Source organism: Schistocerca nitens, chromosome 1 (genome assembly GCF_023898315.1).
Source record: "Schistocerca nitens isolate TAMUIC-IGC-003100 chromosome 1, iqSchNite1.1, whole genome shotgun sequence".
Classification (NCBI taxonomy): Eukaryota; Metazoa; Arthropoda; class Insecta; order Orthoptera; family Acrididae; genus Schistocerca; species Schistocerca nitens.
This window is the reverse complement of record NC_064614.1, coordinates 790,486,735-790,510,241: the sequence shown is the minus strand read 5'-3', so window position 1 is coordinate 790,510,241 and position 23,507 is coordinate 790,486,735. Positions and strand designations below refer to the sequence as shown.

General features: G+C 39.2%; 1 protein-coding gene across 7 annotated transcripts in view; it reads right to left on the bottom strand.

Moving 5' to 3' along the window:
• Positions 1-23,507, bottom strand: part of LOC126262195 (kelch-like protein 38) — a 172,531-nt gene that overhangs the window by 147,180 nt on the left and 1,844 nt on the right. Inside the window, exons 1-2 of one of the 7 annotated variants that reach the window (XM_049958634.1) lie at positions 17,716-18,855; positions 10,516-10,709 (exon numbers count right to left, since the gene is read on the bottom strand). The exons of 3 other annotated variants lie outside the window; for them this stretch is intronic. The gene's annotated coding sequence lies outside the window, so the exon portion shown is untranslated. Of the gene's footprint in view, positions 1-9,824; positions 9,969-10,515; positions 10,710-17,715; positions 18,857-23,507 lie in introns of those variants that run through there. 3 more of the 7 variants (XM_049958626.1, XM_049958643.1, XM_049958652.1) reach the window with 3 other exon arrangements.

Below are 23,507 nucleotides of genomic sequence, written 5' to 3'. Positions count from 1 at the left end.
TTTCTGAACTCCTGACATCCCAAAATCACCAATAACACATTTGGTAAAAACTGCTAAATTTCAGCAATTTTCAAAATATTTATATTATGAAAAATGTGTAATTCTTGTCAGATGGCTGGTGAAGTTTCCAAATCACTATTGCATTCTCAAAGATTTTAAATGTTGACCTCCAGCCCTCTGCTCCCACCATTCAACAATGGCTTGGCCAACTACTACTCTGTCATTCTGCAAGTCAGGTCCCTTCATTACGTTTACAGATTAGAAATACTGAAATGAGAAATGGATAAGTTGCCGTTACATATACTAGGAATTAGTGCAGAGAAGTGTACTGGCAGGAACAACAGGATGGCGGGTGTTGTGATTCTGGCATTATCAACGCAAAATCCAACAGGGGTGACAAGAGTAGCTTTATCAATGAACAAAAAAGAACACTGGGTGAAGTACCATCAACAGCATAGTGAATGGTTTGTCATAGATAAGATGGACATCATGCCAAGAACCCCCACCATAACGCCACAAGAATACATGCCTACAGCAGCTCTGCTAACAACAGAGATTGAAAAAATATATGATGAGGTGCAAGAAACTGCTTGTTATCTGTAACAAGACATTTAATTGTGATGGGCAACTGGAATTAAATAGTGGAAAATGGAAAAACAGTAGTAGAACATGGATTGAGGGAAAGGAATGAAACAGGAAGCAGCAAGGTAAGGGTGTTGCACAGTGCACAATTATTGTTGCAAACATTTTATTTAAGAATCATGAAAGAAGGTGGATTCATGTAAGATATTTGGAGAAAGTAGGAGATTTCAGGCAGATAACTTAAGGTAAGACAGAGATTTGGAAATCAGGTTTTAAATTGCAAAATATTTTCAGGAGCAGATGTGAAGTCTACTCTGACCATTATTCATGAGTAGATAATGCACACCACAATGAAATAGTAGATAAAAAATGAATGGGTAGGTCTGAAAGATGAAGTAGTGAAAAAAAGGAAAAAAGACACTTGTAAAATTGGATGGAAAGTGGTGAAGAGGTAATGGCTACAAGGAAAATGCAAAGCTCTAGAAGTATGCAAAACTATAGGAAACATGGATGTCACTTATAGGAAAATTAAAGAAATCTTTAGTGTAAAGAGAAGCAACAGTACAAACAGCAAGAGAGAGCTCAGATGACAATCCAGTACTAAGCAAAGTAGAGAAGGCTGTGAGGCGGAAGGAACATAATGAATGGCTATATAACAGCAAAAAACTTAAAGATTATATTACCAAAAGGCGGAGGCAAAGTGGATAAAGATGTAATGGGTGGTGCAATAATCTGAGAAGAATTTGAGAGAGCAGCGAAAGACTTATGTTCAAACAGGACACCTGGAGTAGATGATATTCCTCAAAATTATTAATATTCTGAACAGGACCAAATGACAAAACAGGTCTACCCGGTATGTAAGATATACAAGACAAGCAAAATACTCTCAGACTTCAAGAAGAATCTAATAATCCCAAGAAGAAAGAAAATAGGTGATGACAGGTATTAGTATTGAGTTTAATAAGTTGTGGTTGCAAAAACTAAGTTGAATTATCTACACAAGAAAGGAATGATTAGCAAAGGCTATTCAGACAAAAGATGAAGAAATGTAGGAACATGTAAGGAAATACTGACCCTATGACTTGTCTTTGGATAATGGACAGAAGAAAGACAAAGACGCATTTATAACATTAGTAGACTCAGAGAAAAATACTTTTTGACATGTGGACTAGTATTCAGTCTCCTGAAGCTGAAGGATAAAACAAAAGGAGTGATAGATTATCTGGAACTTGCAGGGTGCATTACTGGAGAAGGGATTGAGATAGGGATGTAGCATATCCCCATTTTATTCAGTCTGTACACAGAGTAAGAAGTAAAGGAAACCATGAAGAAATTTGAAGAAATTAAGTTTCATGGAGCAGAAATCAAAACTTTTAAGTTTGTTGATGACATTGTAGTTGTCAGAGATGGCAAAGAAATTGGGAGATCAGTTGAACAGAATGAATACTGCCTTGAGAAGAGATTTTAACATGAACATCTATAACAGTAAAACAGGGTTAATGGAATGTAGTCTGTTGATACTGAGGAAATTAGATTAGGACCTGGGGAGCTGAAGGTAGTAGAATAGTTTTATTATTTATTCAACATAACAACTGACAGTACAAAATGTAGTTTTTAAAAGTATCTGTATGAATGTAGTGGTTGGTATATAGAAATGAAATGTAGACCATAAGCTTGTCAAAAGAAGAAATTAGAAGCTTTTAAAATGTGGTGCTACAGGAAAACGCAGGAGATCAGATGTGTAGATTGGGTAATGTATGACGACATACTGAATCAAATATGGGAGGGGGAAAAAACATTTATGGCACAACTCAACTAAAAAAGGGATTAGTCAGTGTGACACATCCTGAGACATCAAGGAATCGTTAATTTGGTAATGAAGGTGTGGACAGGGGGATATCAGTGTAGATGAAGAATAGGGTTGGAATAATAAGCATGTCCAAATGGGAGGCTGCAGCAGTTATAAAGAGGCGATGCGACTTGCACAGGACAGAACAGAATGGGGAGCTAAATCAAACAAGTCTTCAGAATGAGGACAGACAAGAACATTACCTTTATATCGCTGATGTGAAGCACAACATAACAACACTGCTAAAATGCCAACTACATGGAAAGCAGTCTGCAGCACAGTACTTGCTCATTTGTTTTGTTTCGAAGACAAGTGTCCATTTGTCTAGTAAGTCAGTGAGCAAGGCTCCAGCTATCAGCTGATAAATATTTATAGAGCAGTAAGTTAAGTGTTTATCTTTTCCTGTATTCTCCTTGTGGTGTATTTATTAAATTTAGTGTGTTTTTCTGTTTAACAGATTTAATTTTGTGTTTTTGTAAGAGTAAATGCGGGCAGCCTGTAGCAAAGTTTTTATTTCTTCTGAACAGCCAGCTGCATACCTCATTGAGGCATCAATGTCCACTGATGACACATCAAGAGGGCATCAAGTTGTGTATCTAGGGTTTTGTCTGCTTTTATAGTTTACTTCTTCAGTTAGTCTTGCTAGGATGGGTTGGATATGTGCATGCTCTGTACGGACACAGGAGGAGCTGAATGCACTTTTTGTTATAGTCAGTCACCTTCAGGCTGCTGCCTCAGGTTGTAGGGATGGTGGAGAATCTGGCGCATTGCACAGGACACCTCAGGTGTCACTTGTTTTGCCCATTCGCTCTACTACCGAGGCACCTTCCAGTGTGCCCGACATGACAGATCTGCCCTTATAGCAGAGTGAGTAGTGGGCGGTGTTTCCATCACTCGAGGCAGAGGGCCAATGTGGAGACTGGTTGTCTGGCCTCGCCCATTCACCCTGTGAGTGGACAGCTAACCGTTCCTTCAGCAAGTTCTTAGCAGGCACATGGAGGGAGGGGTTTACTAGTTATCGGGAGCTCCTAACTTACTAGTTATCGGGAGCTCCAATGTTAGGCACATAGGGAGCCCCTCACGCAGATATCTTTCAGGGCTGGAAAAAAAAAAAAAAAAAAAAAAACACACACACACACACACACACACACACAAACTATTGTACACTCGATATGTCTGCCAGTGTGGGCCTTATCTGAGATGTGGAGGTGGTCTCATCTGCAGCTATCGAGCACACAGGGTTCAGTAATTTCACAAGCTGTGGCTGATGTCAGCAGCTATGATGCCAGACACATGGGTTCCGAGGCCATTCTCACTTCATACAGGCAGCTGGCAAAAGTGGTGAAGGCTGCAGGCCTCACACATGGGGTGCAAGCAGAGCCTGAAACTTGCAGCATTTCCCCAGAGTTGATCAGGATCTGTGGGGGGGTCTCAACCAAACCGTTCATTGTCTTGAGTCTTGGCTACAGACTTCTTGGCCTCCATTATCGATTGGTGATTTGTAGGACTCCCCTCAATAAGTCATGAGTGAACTATACAAAGGAAGCAGCTACTCAAAAGTACCTGTGGAGTGCATGTGAGGATTTTTAGGCTAGGCGGTAGTTTGAGATACTCTGATGAAAACTCGTCAGTCAATACACAGCAAGGGAAGTCAGACCACTTCGACAGTCAAAATTTTATCAGTAAACTGTCCAAGTTCTCGTAACAAAGTTCCTGAATTTACTATCCTCCAGGAAAGTTCTAGTGCTCAAATTATTCTCGGGACTGACAGCTTGCCAAAACCCAAAGTGGAAAGCACCGAGATATTTAGTAAGCCACAGAACTTATATCAGAAATAGAGATTCGAGACAATAGGAGGGGAGTGTTCATAGCAGTTGACAGAAATATTGTCTCTATTGAGGTTGAAGTTGAGTGTGAAAGAGAAGTTACCTGGTCCCTTTAATTGTTAGATGTTTTTACCAATCACGCGATTCTACTGTGACAGATCTAGAATCATTCAAAGAATGCTTATGGTCAGTACCATGTAAATACTCAGATCATGTGTAATTAGTTGAAGGCAACTTTATCCTCTGAGTATCGACTGGGATGTCTAGGGATACAGTCAGTAACATGAAGTACTTCTGAACAAGTTTTCTGCATCCGAGCAGCTAGTTCGGCAGCCCACATGCAATGGAAATAACTTAGATCTGGTAGCTACAAACACACTGGACCTTACCAACAAGGCCAGTATAGAAATGACGATTAGTGATCATGATGATGTAGCAACAATGGTTACAAAAGTTCATAAATCAGTTAAGAAAGCTAGGAGAGTATTTCTGCTAGAAAGAGCAGATAAGCACTTGATGGCATCTCACTTAGACAGTGAATTGGCACCACTCAGTTCCATAACATGGATGTAGAGGAATTATAAGTAAAGTTTAGGCAGATTATAAATTACAGGCTACAGAATTATGTGCCTAATAAATGTATTAAGGATGCAAAAGATCCGTCATTATTTAATAACTAGATTCAGAACATGGTGAGGAAGCAGATGCTGTTGCACTCTTGGTTCAACAGAGAATGTGCACATGATGACAAGCAAAGGTTAGTAGAGATTCATGCATCTGTGAAAAGATATGCACACGTAGCATATAATTACTACTTCCATAATCATACCTTTGTAAAAGATCTGGCAGATAACCGAAGAAAATTCTGGTTCTTTGTAAAATCTCTAAGTGGGTCTAAGGCTCCCATCCCCTCATTTGTAGACCAGTCTAGTGTGACAGTTGAGAATAGCAAAACAAAAGCTGAAGTTTTACATTTCACTGTAAAACTGTACAAACATACCATCGTTTGACCATCTAACAGACTCCATTATGGGCAACACAGTAATAAGCATCCATGGCATACAGAAACAAATGAAAGAGTTGGAAACAAATAATTCACCAGGTCCAGACGGAATCCCAGTTTGGCTTTTCGAAGAGTACTCTATGGTACTGATCCCTTACATAGCTTGCATTTATTGCAAATCTCTCACTCAGCACAAAGTTCCAATCAACTGAAACAAAGGCAAAAGAATGGCCCCATAAAATTACAGATCAATATCCATAACATCAGTTTGCTGGAGAATCCTTGAACATATTGTCAGTTCGAATATAATACATTTTCTTGAGACCAAGAAACTTATGTCCAGAAATCAGCATGGTTTTAGAAAGCATTGCACATGTGGAACTCCGCTTGCCCTTTTCTCACATGAACAAAGGGCAACAGGCAGAGTCCATAATTCTAGATTTCCAGAAAGCGTTTGACAAAATACCCCACTGCAAGCTGTCAAAGAAGTTACGGCATATGGAATAAGTTCAAAGACTTCTTAAGTTACAGGACCCAGTATGTTGTCCTTGAAAGTGAGTGTTCATCAGAAGGTGTCGTCAGGAGTGTCCAAGGGAAGTGTGATAGGACCACTATTCACTATATACATAAATGATTTGGCAGACATGATTGGCAGCAATCTGCTGATGATGCTGTGGTATATGGTAAAGTGTCAAAGTCGAATGACTGTAGGAGGATACAAGAGGACTTGGACAAAATTTCTGATTGGTATGATGAATGGCAGTAAACTCTAAATGTGGAAAACTAAGTTAATGCAGGCAAGCAGGAAAAACAAACCTGTAATATTCAGACATAGCATCAGTAGTGTCCTGCTTGACACAGTAATGTTGTTTAAATATCTGGGCATGACAGATAAAAAATGGAAAGAGCATGTGACGATTGTGGTAGGAGAGGCAAATGGTCGAATTTGGGTTATTGGGAAATTTCAAGGAAGGTGTGGTTCATCTGTAAACGAGGATACGAGGACATTAATGTGACCTATTCTTGAGTACTGCCTAAGTGTTTGAGATTCATACTAGGTTGGATTAAAGGAAGCCTTTGAAGCAATTCAGAGGCAGGCTCCAAGATTTGTTTCTTGTAGGTTCGAATAACACGCAAGTGTTATGGAGATGCTTCGGGAACTCAAATGGGAATCTCTGGAGGGAATGTGACATTTTTGTCAAGGAACACTATTAAAGAAAGTTTACAGAACTGGTATCTGAAGCTAACTGCAGAAAGATTCTGTTGCCTCCAACAAACACTACGCGTAAGGACAACGAATAAAAGAAATATGAAATTAAAGCTCATGCAGAGGCAACTGTAAGGTCATTCTTCCCTGATTCTGTATGTGAGTGGAACAGAAAAGGAAATGATTAGTAGTGGTATGGGGTACCCTCCACCACACCCTGTAAGGTGGATAGTGGAGTACTGATGTCGATTAAGAAGTAGATGCAAATGGCAGAAGATGTTAATCTCACAAGAGCAACAGCTTTATCAAAATTTAAATTCTGCCTTTAGTAAACCTGCTGGACATGAAATTGGAAAACACAGATATATCATTACATGTAACATTGCATACGGCTAGCGAGAGCACTTGCAGTGAGAGCACAGCTGATATTGCTGGTCGGTCACGCAGCTTTCCGTAGTGGGCCAATATAGGGCCGCATGGTGGCCAACTCATCCTCAGTTTCCATTACCCAACTAGCCTCTACCTGCAGACTCTTGTGACTGTTGGCTGTGTGCACAGTGCTATGAATGATGAACTTGCGGTTTCCACCACTGCTAGGCTTAATGGAACTCTGATCACTCAATAAATGCTTATTGCAGAAACAGTGCTTCAATATTATTCAACTTAAGCAAACTGTCCCATATTAGTTTCTATTGTGGCTCAGATGATTACACTGCTTAGAATTTCGACTGTTTGGTTTATCGACTAACAGACAATTTTTATTTGTTACTCCAGAAGTTATTTGTGCTCAATAAACATTGTTGACCATAAGTGAGGGTCATAACATTGGCAACAAGGTAGTCACAGTTTTGGTTAACCAAATGGTACCGCAAGCCAGATTTCTCGAGCATTGGCAGCAACAGATAACCCAGTATCAGGATTTGATCAAGCATTTAACTAGTTCAACGTTGTAGCTGCCACAGGCATTGCCAGCCTCCCTGGCACTTCCACAATTCTGAAGAGGCTTAAAGAAGCCTGGAAAGTATATCAAAAGCATGTCGCATTGCATTTTCAGGCCAGCGGGATTAAATATCTGGATTGCCAAATGGCCTTTCTTCTATCTCTATGAATCCTCACTTATGTTATTTGGACCAAAAGTTAGCCCCATTGTCTGATATGCTGTTACCATAGTCTGACATATTCTCTTCATTATCTGCACATTTTTTCTACCAAAATGAAAGAGGTAGCATCAACTCTAGAATTCTTGCAACATTAAAAGTCAGACACTATATAAGTTGTACATCTTGGAATACAGATTTGCAGGGGTTGAGTCAAAAAAGCAAATTCACTTGTAAGTGTGATAAGTCACACATTGAAAGTTTGGTTCATGAAGCAGTGAGCTGTTTAACCCCAAACAGGGACGACCACACATTAGCATTAGGACAGTCTGGCCCCGTCTGCCTGAAGTGCTGTGAATTGTGTGTGCATTTTAAATATCATCAGCATCGCAACGAACTTTTTGGTATATTTTGATATTACACAAATGGCCCAGAGCTGCAATGATGCAGTGCAGCTCATATCCACAAAAAACACTAAAGTGGTAAAGAACTTATGTTTTCTGGCAGCCACTCTGCCTTGTTCTCTGCAATCCTGAGCTATTACCAGATATCTGCAGTGATGCACTGTTTTTCCAAGTTACCAGCTTGTTTTTCCTTACCTTCCAGACAGGAATTTCCTCATTATGGTTCAAAAAATGGTTCAAATGGCTCTGAGCACTATGGGACTCAACTGCTGTGGTCATCAGTCCCCTAGAACTTAGAACTACATAAACCTAACTAACCTAAGGACATCACACACATCCATGCCCGAGGCAGGATTCGAACCTGCGACCGTAGCAGTCGCACGGTTCCGGACTGCGCGCCTAGAACCGCGAGACCACCGCGGCCGGCTCCTCATTATGAGGGCAAATATTACAAGTGTTTATGAAGAAGGAACAATGCAGAGGTATACTGTAGCAGGGTGGGTAACAGACAGCAGTCCAAGCTGATTCAAATTAATGACTCTTCATGCCATGATCAGGTGCTGCCATCACAGAAAATTTTGCTACAGGCAACAGTACAAGACATTCCATTGACTTTTCTTTTTGCTACTCGTGCATCAGTCTCAGTTATCAATCAGTCTGTGTGGACACTCCCTCACTCAGTGCAGTGTAATCAAAGTTGTGGGCATACGGCCACTTCTTGACCATGTGCAACTAACAGTCACTTATCAGGTGTCGTGGACATTTTCATTTTTGGCTGTGGTGTACCCATTGGTCCAGAATATATTTTGCCTCAGTGTGAATTCTACTTTTGGATTTTCATTACATCATGAAGCACATCCCTCGGCCTATTGGTATCTGGTACTACCGTAGTTACACTTTGTATGCAGTTTGCACCATTGTTCGAACCTGGTTTGGGGAAAGCAGTTAACTTTCAATCCCACATTGTTTTAAAGCAAAGTCCGGGATATTGCAAAGCCCGCCCTATTCTGCTGGCCATTAAGGATGAGGTTAAGACTGAACTAGATGGACAGAACAACAAATCAATCTCCTTTTAAAACTGAATGAATCAGTTTTGAATATTTTGTTTTCAATGTAAGCCACACAACAGCAGACAACTATATCTTATATCTAGCTACAGAGAGATAGATAGATAGATAGAGAGAGAGAGAGAGAGAGAGAGAGAGAGAGAGAGAGAGAGAGAGAGATAGGAGAGAGAGAGAGCTCTCCAAGCTAGATTACTGATCAATTGTCTCCAACATTGACCTGCACTTAATGGCTCCATCCCACAATATTTTATGTGAATAGTGTGTCTTACTCCATATCTGTCTCAGAAATGTAAATCACAGACATTTAAAATACAGTGAACAGAGTTTGCAAGTTTGTACACACAAAGGTTATAAAGTGACACTGTGGTAGGATGACAGCATTTTGTCATGGAAACGAATGAAAGAGCCATGACAATCAAAGACATGTCAAATACACACCCAGCAAAGTGAGACAATGCCAAGACAAAGAAAAAATATTTGACTGCCAATTTCTTTAGTTCCTCAGTCACTTTAAGGAGAATACACAAATAACGACTTATTACTCCATAGTCTTGAAAGTATTATACAATAAGTCAGAAACAAGTGTCAAAACTTTCACAGCCAAAATATGACCGATCTTTTTATGTCAATGCTCCACCTCTTATCCAAACAAGGTGGTTTACAGCAGAATAATATGACTTCTTGCAATCTTGAACAAAGGTTGGTACTCTTTTACATGATAGAATGAAACTATTTATATTATGGGTAACCTTAATGTTAAAATTCAATGTTTTGTTAGCAACACATCACCTGCTTTCATCTGGTGAAGGCAACACCACTAATGGTCATTTCGAATTTTTGGTTATTTATTCTTCCAGTATCTGTCTCATGGAAAAGTTCCAATGCAGTTTTTAACTAAGAAAGTAAAACTGTTGCTTTGCCAACCAAACACCATTATACACCACCCCTTCTCTCTCAGTTCTGTTCGTTATTTGCAGTAGAAGTTAATGGGTAATACTGATTATGAACACAAGTGCTGTCCAGCAAGAGACTGTAACAATTATGCTGAAATGAAACACTTAACGGAAAGTGGGAAATGGAGTACATAGCACAACAGTTAGAAGAAAACAGTAGTTCAAAGAGTACAGGAATTCACAAACAGTTGATGCAGAAGCCATAAGCTTTCAAGAAAGTTAAAAATACATAAAAAAATTTCTCTTGAGCAATATATCGAATATTAATCAATAACTATCATAAAAATATATGATGATCAGGATGCTTTATAAAAACACATGTAGACACACATAACAATCAGCACAAATAGCAAAAATAAATACAAAAAAGACAAACATATCAAGTTTTTATTGGAACACACAGCATGTATCAATTAGGTTACATCTACAGGTAACACTCTGAGTAACACATTATGAGACTGATTGGCTTTCAACACTTTAAGCTAAGTTAACTCATATAATATCCACACAAATCCCACTCTTTGTACCTTCTTTTGCACCTAAAAGGCTGATGATCACATAAAGGTGGACCACATTCTACTTCAATTTCTGAAATCCCACATTTGCAGTTGTTCCTTGTCTTGCACGAGGAAGAAGCAAGTAAAACAGTATCAAAGTGTTTCTTGTTGCTTTGTGTAAGCCTCTATGGCTGACAATAAGGTAATTGCATAGTTTCCTGCAACTGAAAGTACAAAAAATGTAATTTTAGACTCTTTCTGAAGTGGCGCTACAGTGTGTATGTGTTATAAACATGAAAGAGAATGTCTGGAAATGTAAATAGTAGTGAATGTAATAATTTATTGACACAATGTCCAGAAGCTTCTTTAGAGCCCTAAAGCTATTGTTTGCACTTTGAATATTGAAACAACTATTGGTTGAGACCCCTTGTGTGTGTTCGTATTGGAGAATATAATGCTGATGTAATGTTTGAGTGGACCAGCCCATCTGTTTTCCAGCTGCCAATTTTATGCTGGAATTCTAAATATGCAAACACTTGCTTGAAACTCTCACCTTCTCTTTACCAGCTGGTTCATTCCATTTGATATTTTCTTTCTTTTTGCTTTCCTCGTATCTGCAGTTCTGATAACCCTACAGTATACCATTTGCTCTTATGAGTATTAACCAATCTTCAAACCTCTAAGTTTGCAATTTATTGTCCCGAAATAAAAACATAACAAAAGCAGTTTTTTTTCTAAGATCCACATTACTGTCTATTTAGAAAAACATTGTGTAGCATGGTGAGGGTCCAGAAATTGCTGTGGGTGCTTAATGGCCTGAAAGCATTTCTCAACTTCCTTCAGTCCACTACTCTCCATACTCTTTCACACAGGCTGGAATATAAACATTCCAGCATCTTGCTCCTTGTAGCGGGACCTCTAACAACACTGGTACACTAGCTTGTCAATATCCAAAGAGTTTAGCAAGCTATATAAATAGGGTTAAACATCAACAGAGCTTGGTTGCAGCAGTCACAGATGAGTCCTGAGTGCTTCTCAATCATCAGCTTACAGCTTGAACATTTAGCTATTATTTGACATAATCACCACTTCTGTTGATGCATGCCCATGTCATACCAGCTCGCCGCCATGCTGTTCAGAAAGTTATGAACCTCTTCTTTCACCTCATCGTCGGAGCTCAATCACTGGGACCATAATTAACGCTGACAGATACTGAGACACACTGAAAAAACTCAAACGGGCAATTCAGAACCGGAGAAGAGGAACGTTGAGCAAGGGCATACACATTCTCCATGACAACACCCGCCCACACATCGTTTGGTAAACCGTTGCTCTCCTGGAACATAATCACCCACTCACCCTACAGCCCTGACTTTGCGCCCAGTGACTATCGCCTGTTCCCTTTGTTAAAAGAACATTTGGCCAGAAAACGATTCAGCTCCGACGACGAGGTGAAAGAAGAGGTTCACGACTTTCTGAACAGCATGGCAGCGAGCTGGTATGACATGGGCATAAAAAAACTGCCACAGTGTCTACAAAAATGCATCGACAGAAATGGTGATTATGTCAAAAAATAGCTAAATGTAAAGCTGTAAACTGATGTAAACCATTACAGAAATAAACAGGTCTATGTGCTTACAAAAAAAAATAGGAGACTTTACTTTTGGAATTACCCTATCCCATTTGGAATTACCCTATCCCATGAGGGCCTACTTAGAAAGTGTCTAGAACCAACCTTAGGTGTTGAATCCAGTAAAATACAACCCCTATTGTGAACACAAAGTCGGGCTAATTACACTGTGCATAGCGTATTTTAAGCAATTATTTTTCCAGTGGTCCTTACTTGAATGGAACAAGCAGCCCCAATGCAGAGGGATGTACCTTCCAGAATGCACTTCAGTGGTTTGCAGAGTATAGATTTAAAATCAGAATGTAAAGTTTTGTGCCATATGAAATTATATGAGTGAAAAGGAGAGTGGTCAATGGCTCAAGGCTGGTTGCTGCACAATGTGGGAAGGTTGTGTAGTCTTGTCATTGTTTCCGCTGCCTTGTGCAGGCACACTAAACATTAAAATTCACCTCACATTTCTCAGTTTTATGAAATTCAATAGCATTCTATTTACAGAGACATGAGAAAAACAACTGTGTTTGTAACATAATGTGTAGCACAATGTGCAAAATATTTTTCCTCACTTATGGCTCACCTTAAATAATATGGAAACATTTATATGACAGACACCAGGTCTTTGAGAGATTATGGCCATGCTGTCCCACCACCGAAAAGCACAGATTAAGAGAATTTCAAGATTCAATTACAAGCATATTTCCACAGTTCTGCAGTGGAATTTAAGACACAAACCAGAGAAGATTACAGGGTGTGAAACTGTAACAAATCAGTATGACATTCGGAATATCAGCAGTGGATAAAAAACTAGCAAACAAGTAGCAACAAAGGTTAAATAATCAATTTAAAAATTCTCACATCTTCAGCCAACTGGGTTAACTGAAATCGTGTGATGTTTCCATACGTGTCATACCCATCGTCTTACAGTGAAGTGCTGAAACAGTGGCTGAATCATTTTTATATATGCAATGCTAGAGGCTGCAGTAGCTTTTCTAAACATGCATACTTGACTGTATTTTTAATTAATTATTAAGACCCATGGTTTGAGAATGGACATAATGTCCAAAACTAGTCATCACCAATAAATAAAGGATACTTCTTAATGTGACTTACAAAGGTATTCCAACCATTTATTTCAACAAAGAAAAAGTTGTGTGTCTATTTCACCTTCAGAATGCTGGATGTCTACAAATAATTAAGGTGATTAATGATAGAAAATGTGACGGTGCTAAAATCATAGATGCTAGCATTCCATAGTTACACTGGTGGCCATTAAAACTGCAACACTACAGAGAAGTCCAGAGAAATGTAGACACTCTTCGATAGTCAGTATTAAAGGACCAAAATGACAAACCATTACAGTTTTTGCATGGGCGATGGTTATTTTGTGTGTTCAACATGATCCCCGTTAGTACCCAAATAATGTCAATGCCACTGAACTGTTGACCAAACTACGACTGCCAGTGTTGCCGGTGTGACAGCTGCACAGGATGTCTCAACTGTTTCACGGAGCATGTTCAGTGTAGCTGGCTTCTGTTGATAAACTAGGTAGAAGCCAAGAGGTGTAAGGTCTGCAGACCCCGGTGGGTACTGAACAGCTCCTCTTTAACCTATCCATTATCCAGATATATTTTCTTCCCAGTAGGCTCTGACATCTCTGTGGAAGCAAGATGGAGTGCCATCTTGTTGCAGGTAAAGTCTTTCATTTCCAAACACCTCTCAGATGGCAGGTAAAATCAGTGTTTGCAGTATCTGAAGTTACACCTCACCAGCTATGGTACCTTCAAGAAAGAGTGGGCCAATCAAACCTTGCAATGACAGACCACACCATACATTAACACTCGGTAGATAAACATTTTTGTCCACGTGAACATGGGAATTTTCAGGAGCCCAGTTTACAATACGATTTCAGCTTGAATTGCACCTTGTCAGACAAGATAACCATCCCTGCAAACCATTCATCCTCACTAAGCATGCCTTCCAACCACTCGCAGTACTCCATCCTTCAAACTGGATCATCCCCATCCATAGTGTGCATCAATCTTGGAATGTACACATTCCACTTTGCAGCCTCGAGAATTTGTCGGTGACCTAGTAAAATGGTGCAATGCAGCAGCACTGGAAGCTGGACTTTTGATGTTTTTGGTCAGCCACAGCTTTCCCTATGCACATCCTGGACAGTACCGTCAGCTTCAAATTTATCCCGAATACGATAAATTGTTGTACGTGTTGGTAGCCGAGTTCCGTACACATTACGCCACTGCCACTCTACCTCCATCATGTTTTTGTACTTCCAGTACCACTTCAATATGGCCTTGCACTGCTCAGACGACAATCTTATTTCATTCATTGCTGCACTGTCAGCTTCTGGAAAACAAACACCAAAACCCACTGAGAAAACAATGGACTACACAACTGCACAAAATTGCAACAATGTCATTTTGTTTCAAAATTATCAAAGAGTGTCTATATTTTTCTGACCCCCTCTGTATTAAGGGGCATGCAAAAAATAATAAACTGGCATAAAGTGCATCATAATCTTAGATATGCAAATGATGAACATATTAGTGCAGCCTGAGCACCTTGTGGCTAGTCGCCGTGCACCTGTGATGCCCCACAGGCAAGTAGAGGCACATGTGCATGCCCATACCTCTTCCTCAATGTGTGTGTGCGCGCACGAGTGGATTCCATTCACACCAGTGTTCACATTGCACACCTCTTCTTTCCGTGTGGGGCAAGCTACAGCTGCACAGAGACTAGCTGCACAGCAACTAGCCGGAAGATGAACTGGTGTAAACACGGCTTTACAAAGTAGGTAGGAGTGACACCGTGTGTATTATACATACAAGAAAAAATGATGGCACCATTTTTTATTTAGAAATTCCAATTGAATGTTGTTTTTTTGTGAGAAGATCATGTTATGCCTTAACTACAGAGGAGGAACGCTTACTAGCACCTGTCTGAATTTGTCAGCAGCAGAATTACAACTGTGGGTTAAAGTTCTGTAATAGTGTTGCTGGTAATGGTCTACCCGACGGGAGGCCCTTGCCACACGACATTTACATTTTAGTGGCTGCTATCACAGAACCATCATGCCAATATGGAATTTATGGGTGCAGAAGGGCTATACTCTATGCCATGCAGAATCACATCCACCTCACATGAACAGCAACGAATACGACAGACATACTATTTGTTCAGCTGCCTAGGATTTTACAAACACTTCACCTGCCTCGAGTCTGAAAATGGACTTATTCGAAGCAAGCATTCAAATCTATAGTGCTGAGCAATGTCTGGAGTACCAGGAACTTTAAGCATGGCAACCATTGTAGATGGTTCCCTTGACTCAGATGAAAGAAGTGTGCCGACAGTGGTGCACTCTGGCATCTTTTCAGACAAGTCCCAGTTCTGTGTCCAACATCATGATAGGTGTATACATGTGCAGAGGCCCTGAGAGAAATTAACATTGCCAGACTGCTTTCCACATCATCATCACCAGGTGTGATAGTTTTGGTGCAATTGGATACACAAGAAAACTGTATCCAGTTCAAATAGCCGGTAATCTGGACAGCAACTGTTACATTTCCAAAGTATTAAGGACAATAATTGTGCTCTATCTATGATATCTTTCAACAACATAATGCTGCACCCTGTACTGCTTACTCTATCATGACCTACTTCAATACAGAGCATCGCCTCCACATTTCTCAACCATTAAAACATGTTTCATGGGTTGCCAAGACACTGGGGCACTACCACCTGCCAGCCACTAAGACTGATGAACTCTGGCACAGAATTGTGCAGCAGCGTGGAATGACATACCATTAGCTGTCATATAAGCTCAGTTCAATTCAATGCCCAGCTGAGTTAGAAGTATTGATAGTGTTAGGGGTGACAGCTCAATGTATTTAACTATGCACAGCACGTTCTCCCAAATAATCTACAACTTTAATATTTTATTCTTCCTACTATACACTCTACAAGTAACAAGTAAAATTTCCTTTGATTTACTTCCACCATTATCTGGAACAAGAAAAATTGTACAATGACCCAGACTCAAGAATGTTAGAGAAAAAGTGACACATAGCTACAGGTCTTGGCTCCTCTATGAATGGATGAACCCACTGGCTTTTGACTGACTTGCCCAAGCACTAAGCCACCATCCCTTCCTTGTACCCATGGCATGTACAGGGAGAGAAAGCAAACTTCCTTAGAGAATGCAAATGTTAGTTCATCCACGCAGAGGCTTCAAGCTATTCTGATCTGATGATGTAGGTACATTTTTCTGCCAAAACATGAAGTTTGATTCATCACATATGGAAATATACCTCAATCTGTTTATTATGTTATTTCTAGTTACAAATGTGCATCTAAAGCTGATGAGTGCTTTGATTTTTACTACATTTTGTTGAATACAATCAGAACACATGGTTACCCTTTTTCTACTCAGTTAAGCACATCCTTTTAGTTTTGTGGTCACTGATTTACAATGTACAGTATTTTAATTTTGACAACATTGCGGCTGCTAGCCTGTAGACCACACCTACAACAGTACTGCAGATTCTTTGTCTTTTTATTGAGAAATAAATTGACTGTATTTCTAATACTTAATCCTTCAAGATAACTCAGTTTAATGGTAAATTTAGCTCTCTCGCAATGTTTCTCTCTACTTGTACTTGATGTTTTTGTTCTTACAGCTTACTACCAGTCACTAACACTTCAGTTAACTGGTATATACACTGGCCACTCCATCTGCAACTTCAATAGCATTTTGCTTCAGTTTCGTCCAAAGGTTAAACGCCGCACGAAACTAAAAGTCAAACTTGGAAAAGCTACTTTTTGTAAGCAACTAAGTTACAGTTAAAGTTACTTCCCAGGAAATGAAGCTTAAATCCAAACCACTAGATGTCGTAGGCACTCAGAATGGTACCAAACTTTGCATGTTGATAAAGTATCAATCAAAACATCGATTTAGTTCGTGCTGTGTCCTGTCCTCCAGTAGAACATGCATAAACAGTAATTAAAAGTGACACCAGAACTATAGGGCACAGGAAATGCTTATCTGCAAGTAACTTACATAGTTCTTACTCCAGAACTTGCTAAATACTTTGAGTATTTCTAAAAGTTGATTTGTAATGTTGCGTCTACTTAGTGCTTTTATGGTTATTTATCTATACTTTCATATTTAGCTGAACAATGAACAACAGAAGCAAATTCATTACTATTGACTGATGTTTCTAACCCCTTTGCTCCTCCCCACCTCACCAAAATATCTTTTTAAATTGGCATGTATTTGCTGACCGCTTGTCCTGTCCTCTCATCTATCAATGGCTGTAGACATGACATCTACTCCCTTGTATTAAGCTGACACATCCAATGTCACTGTAAAATGATTCTTGCAAGAATCAATCAACAGGGATTACAGATGTGTCCAATTCCATCTGTCTGCTTTGACCCACCATGTCATCAATATGGCGGGAATGGCTATTCTAAGAGTCTCCAATGTGGCACCTATGACGTCAATACATATACACAGCAACAAACATGTAAATACATGTACACTATGTGATCAAAAGTATTGAGACACCTGGCTGAAAATGACTTACAAGTTCGTGGCGCCCTCCATCGGTAATGCTGGAATTCAATATGGTGTTGGCCCACCCTTAGCCTTGATGACAGCTTCCACTCTTGCAGGCATACGTTCAATCAGGTGCTGGAAGGTTTTTTGCAGAATGGCAGCCCATTCTTCACGGAGTGCTGCACTGAGGAGAGGTATCAATGTCTGTCGGTGAGGCCTGGCACAAAGTCGGCATTCCAAAACATCCCACAGGTGTGCTATAGGATTCAGGTCGGGACTCTGTGCAGGCCAGTCCATTACAGGGATGTTATTGTCGAGTAACCACTCCAACATAGGCTGTGCATTACGAACAGGTACTCGATCATGTTGAAAGATACAGTCACCATCCTTGAATTGCTCTTCAACAATGTGAACCAAGAAGTTGCTTAAAACATCAATGTAGGGCTGCGCTGTGATAGTGCCACACAAAACAACAAGGGCAAGCCCCCTCCATGAAAAACACAACCACACAATAGCACCATTGCCTCCGAATATTTCTGTTGGCACTACACACGCTGGCAGATGACATTCACCAGGCATTCGCCATACCCACACCCTGCCATCGAATCGCCACATTGTGTACCGTGATTAGTCACTCCACACAACGTTTTTCGACTGTTCAATCGTTCAATGTTTATGCTCCTTACACGAAGCGAGGCGTTATTTGGAATTTACTGGATGTGTGGCTTATGAGCAGCCACTCAACCATGAAATACAAGTTTCCTCACCTCCCGCCTAACTATCATAGTACTTGTAGTGGATCCTGATGCAGTTTGCAATTCCTGTTTGATGGTCTGGATAGATGTGTGCCTATTACACGTCACGGCCCTCTTCAACTGTAGACGGTCCGTGTCAGTCAACAGATGAGGTCGGCCTGTACGGTTTTGTGCTGTGTGTCCCTTCACTTTTCCACTTCACTATCACATTGGAAATAGCGGACCTAGAGTTGTTTAGGATTGTGGAAATCTCGCGTACAGACATATGACATTCATGACACCCAATCACCTGACCACATTCAAAGTCTGAGTTTCGCGGAGTGCTCCAGTCTGCTCTCTATGAATACTGAGGTCGCTGATAGGGAGTACTGGCAGTAGGTGGCTGCACAATGCACCTAATATGAAAACATATGTTTCTGGGGGTGTCCGGATATTTTTGATCATCTAGTGTAAATAAGACAATAACATCACAAAAAAATTATATATATATATATATATATATATATATATATATATATATATATATATATATATATATATATATATATATATATAAACAGAATAACGGGACAACGACGAGAAATTGAGGGTTTTAGGATGGGGACAAGCTAAACATAAGAGTAAAAAAGAACCACGCTCCCAAAACACACAAAATGAACAAAAAGGAAAAAATTACAACATTCCACTACACCAACAAAATCATAAGAATCTGACACTTCTCTTTACTGATATAGGTCAACCATAGCTGATGGTAGGAAAACAACACCTACAACTAAAATTATGAAAATTTCTCTTGAAACACAGCACTGTTATATTTCATCGTTATATCCATACCTAACAATGGAAGCCACACAATAAATAAAACGTCTTACTGCACCATAAACAATAAAAAATTGACAATTCACTGAAAAACTTCCAAACCTTACATCCCAAACTACAAACACTGCCAACGACTTCACACATCCAACACCAAGGCTCAAATTAACCCAATACAACACATTACCCTCGGCACAAAAACAAACACAAACAAAAAAAACAAACCACCACCACCACCACCACCACCACCACCACCACCAGAGGGCACCATCAAACACAACAAGATGACATCTACAAACACAACCAATTCATAAATTCCGTGCTGTAATGACGTCCCACACCACAGCACCTTTATGCCAGGGGTGAGAGGGTGGAATAGGACGATGGGTGGGCGGACGCTTCCATTGATCCAATCACCACATGTTCTATTCCTTTTAACTTATGCTCTGGGACTGGCAACACATACATCTGTATAACAGCAGCTTTCATTTCTTGAATTTTCAATACACAATATACTACAAATTATCATCATTCACAGATTAGGTGTTTTGTCTGTTCCTGAGACCATGTATTTGAAATTTCAATTAAACCGATGTTCTATGTTAGCTGCCTGTCTTTATTGAACTGTATAATGAGCTTTCCATTTCTTCAGCTTTTTGCTCATGGGCTATGGCATTCCTTCTTTGCAGACTTATTCCACTGACCAGTTCTTTTGCTTCTGAATGCTAAACAGTTGCAGATCCTAATTTCTAGGAATATAAAAATGGAAAGGCTTGAAGTCAACCTTAGGGAACATAACTTTGGGTTTTTGGAGAAATGTGGGAACACTGGGGGTAATACTGACCCAACGTCTTATCTTATAAGATAGGTTTAAGAGAGACAAACCTAATTCTATAGCGTTTGTAGACTAAGAGAAATGCTTTTGACGATGTTGACAGGAATATACTCATGTTGAGCTTGTGAACGTGGCAGGCATAAAACACAGAGAACATGTGGCTATTTAGAACTTACACAGAAATGAGGCTGCATTTATAAGAGTAGGACATGAATGGGAAGCAATTGATAAAGAAGTGAGGCATGGTTGTAGCCTATCTCCCATGTTATACAATCTGTGCCTTGAGCAAACAGTAAAGGAAACCAAAGAAATAACTTGGAAAAGGAATTCAGTTTCAGTGAAAAAATATAAAAACTTTTGAGGTCTGCCAGTGACAGAGTAATTCTATCAAACAGAAAAAGAACTGGAACATCAATTGAATAGAATGGACAGTTGGGATTATGGAAGAGTGTGATTCCACCTGTCTGCTTTGACCCACAACGTCATCAATATGGCGGAAATGACTATTCTAAGTGTCTCCAATATGGCGCCTATGATGTCACTACATACACACGGCAACAAACACGAAAATATGTATAAATAAGACAGTAACATCTTCCTCTTAAAGTACAATCAAACTAACGTGACAACTGTGGGAAATTGGGGTTTTTTGGAAGGGGACAAGCTAAATATAACAGTAAAAAAAAAAAAAAAATTACACCATGATCCCAAAACACACAAGATGATGAACAAAAAAATAATAAATACAAAATCTATAGGGATCGGACACTTCCATTGACCTATATAGGTCAACTGCAGCTGACAATACCAGAACAACGCCTACAGCAAACTACGGAAATTGGAATCTGTCATTTCCCTTGACCTTTATAGGTCAACCACTACTGTTGATATGAAAAAACCAACACCGACAACTACGAAAAACAAAATCAAAACCACAATGCCTCAAAAATCCAAAAGTCAAACATACCTACATAAATTAAAACACATTCAATACACAATAAATACACGGAACATTACAATGCGAGAAAAATAGGAAAAAAAAAAATTTTTTTTTTACTTATCACCAACAAACGCAACAAGACGACATCTACAAACACAACCAACTCAAACTCCACGCCATAATGGTGTCAACTCAACACCCTTACATTATGGGTCAAAACAGACAGGTGGAATCTGACGATTCTGTTGACCCGGATAGTGCCATGAAAAGAGATTAAATGAATTTCAACAAAAGTAAAACAGTGATAATATAAGTTGGTCAAACCAATTCAGGCAATGCTGAGAGAATTAGATTAGGAAATGAGTCACTAAAAATAGCAGATAGCTTAACAACCACTAGCCAAAGCGGAGAGGGTATAAAATACACAGATGCAACAGCAAGGAAGTATTATTTAAAAAGAGACCGCCGAACATAAATTTGTGTGTCAGTAAATCTTTTTCTAAAGGTATGGTATGGAAGGCAAATGTGGATGATAAACAGTTCAGACAGGAAGGGAATAAAAGCTTTTGGAATACAGCGCTATAGAACAAAAATGGTTCAAATGGTTCTAAACACTATGGGACTTAACATCTGAGGTCATCAGTCCCGTAGACTAAGAACTACTTAAACCTAACTAACCTAAGGACATCACACACATCCATGCCCGAGGTAGGATTCGAACCTGCGACCATAGCAGCAGCGCAGTTAAGGACTGAAACGCCTAGAACCGCTTGGCCTCAGTTGCTACAGAACAATGCTGAAGATTAGATGGATAGATCAGATTACCAATGAAGAAAAGGTTTATTGAATGATTTTTGGAGATAACAAATGTATGACAAAATTTGACCAAAAGAAGAGGTTGGTTGACAGGACACATTCAGAGGCTTCAAAAAATTGACAATTTGGTATTGTATGAACGTAAAATTTGTACAGGAAGAACAATGTTTAACCAAATGGAAGTTGCAGTGATTGTGAAGAGAAAGAGGTTTGCACAGGATATACTAATACGGAAAGGTGCATCAAATCCAGTTTTTAGACCAAAGACCACAAAAATAATGTGCTGTAAAAAGTATGACTAACTGTTTATTGCAATGTGGATAATTCATTACTATTATAAACCGATTTTAAGTGAAATCCACAGATGTAGGCCAGATCCCACCAAATAAGTTATACTTCTGTATCTTAAAGGCACATAAGATTCAATACTATGGGAAATACGAACAGGCTTAAAAAGGGAAAACTGAGATTTTGTCAAAATAACTAGCAAATACTTTTCTTAAGATGTTAAATTAACTAGTAAATACAGACCCATGTACTCAACAATAAAATGTTGGAAAGCCCACAAATATAACTCTTACCTCATTCATATTTCTATAAATTTATATTTTTAACACTGCAATATCTAAATACAAGACAGGCACGGTTTTTAAAAATTTCTTTTGAGATATTCTGAAAATTTTAAACGACTCTCCAACTACACGTGAACTCTGTATATTTTTTTACGTTTTATCACAGCAGAATCTGTAAGAACGGATATTCTTACTTTTTTCAGGGGTTTTACTGCCCTTGTTCTACCTACATTTATTAATGGAATCATTCAACTTATTTACACTTCTGTGTTCAAAGAACATTAGCATATGGATTTTTATAGCAGCTACATGCTTACAGCTTTATTTTTTTCAAAATGACATACTGTGTATGCTTTGACAAGCACCATACACACTTTTAAAAAAAAGGTAAAGAAAAAATCATAGGTAGACAATTCATCCTGTGCTCCTATTCCGCCCATACTCGATAAGTATTGTTACTTCTGAACTAGCTTACTCCCTTACTGAAAAGAGTCTATGACAATACAGTTCTAATTTTGTGGACATTTGTATGGCAAGATTGGTAATGTTTTACGCAGCAAATGGTAGAACCTGTTTTTCTCTTAAAGTTAACTACATTTATTCTCCCATTCAATGGGAACTCTAATTATTCTGAAGCCTCTGACAGGGCTGAAACACCACCTCGAAATAAAATACCAGTTCCTGTGACAGAAGGGTGGAAAAAGGCTTTTAATCACACATTTACCTACTTACAGTCTTAAACGAATATGAGCAGTGTATGTGCAGACAATGGCAGGCTTTCTGTTGGAACTTCGTAACATACTGATGCAAGCAAAACGATATCGTTAAAAAGCTCAACATACAGGGAGAACAGCTCTCAACTCGAATTACAATTATTCTACAGTTGTTACGTATAATGCATTTAAATCAGCGTGATAAATTGACTTGTTGACTGTGTTTACATGTCTACATTAGCACCTAGGTACAGTCAAGTCAAAATAATGGGTATTGTTCACGATATCATCAAATTGAAGAATGTTACAATTCAAATCCCAAAGAAAGCAGGCGTTGACAGGTATGAATACTAACGAACTATCAGTTTAATAA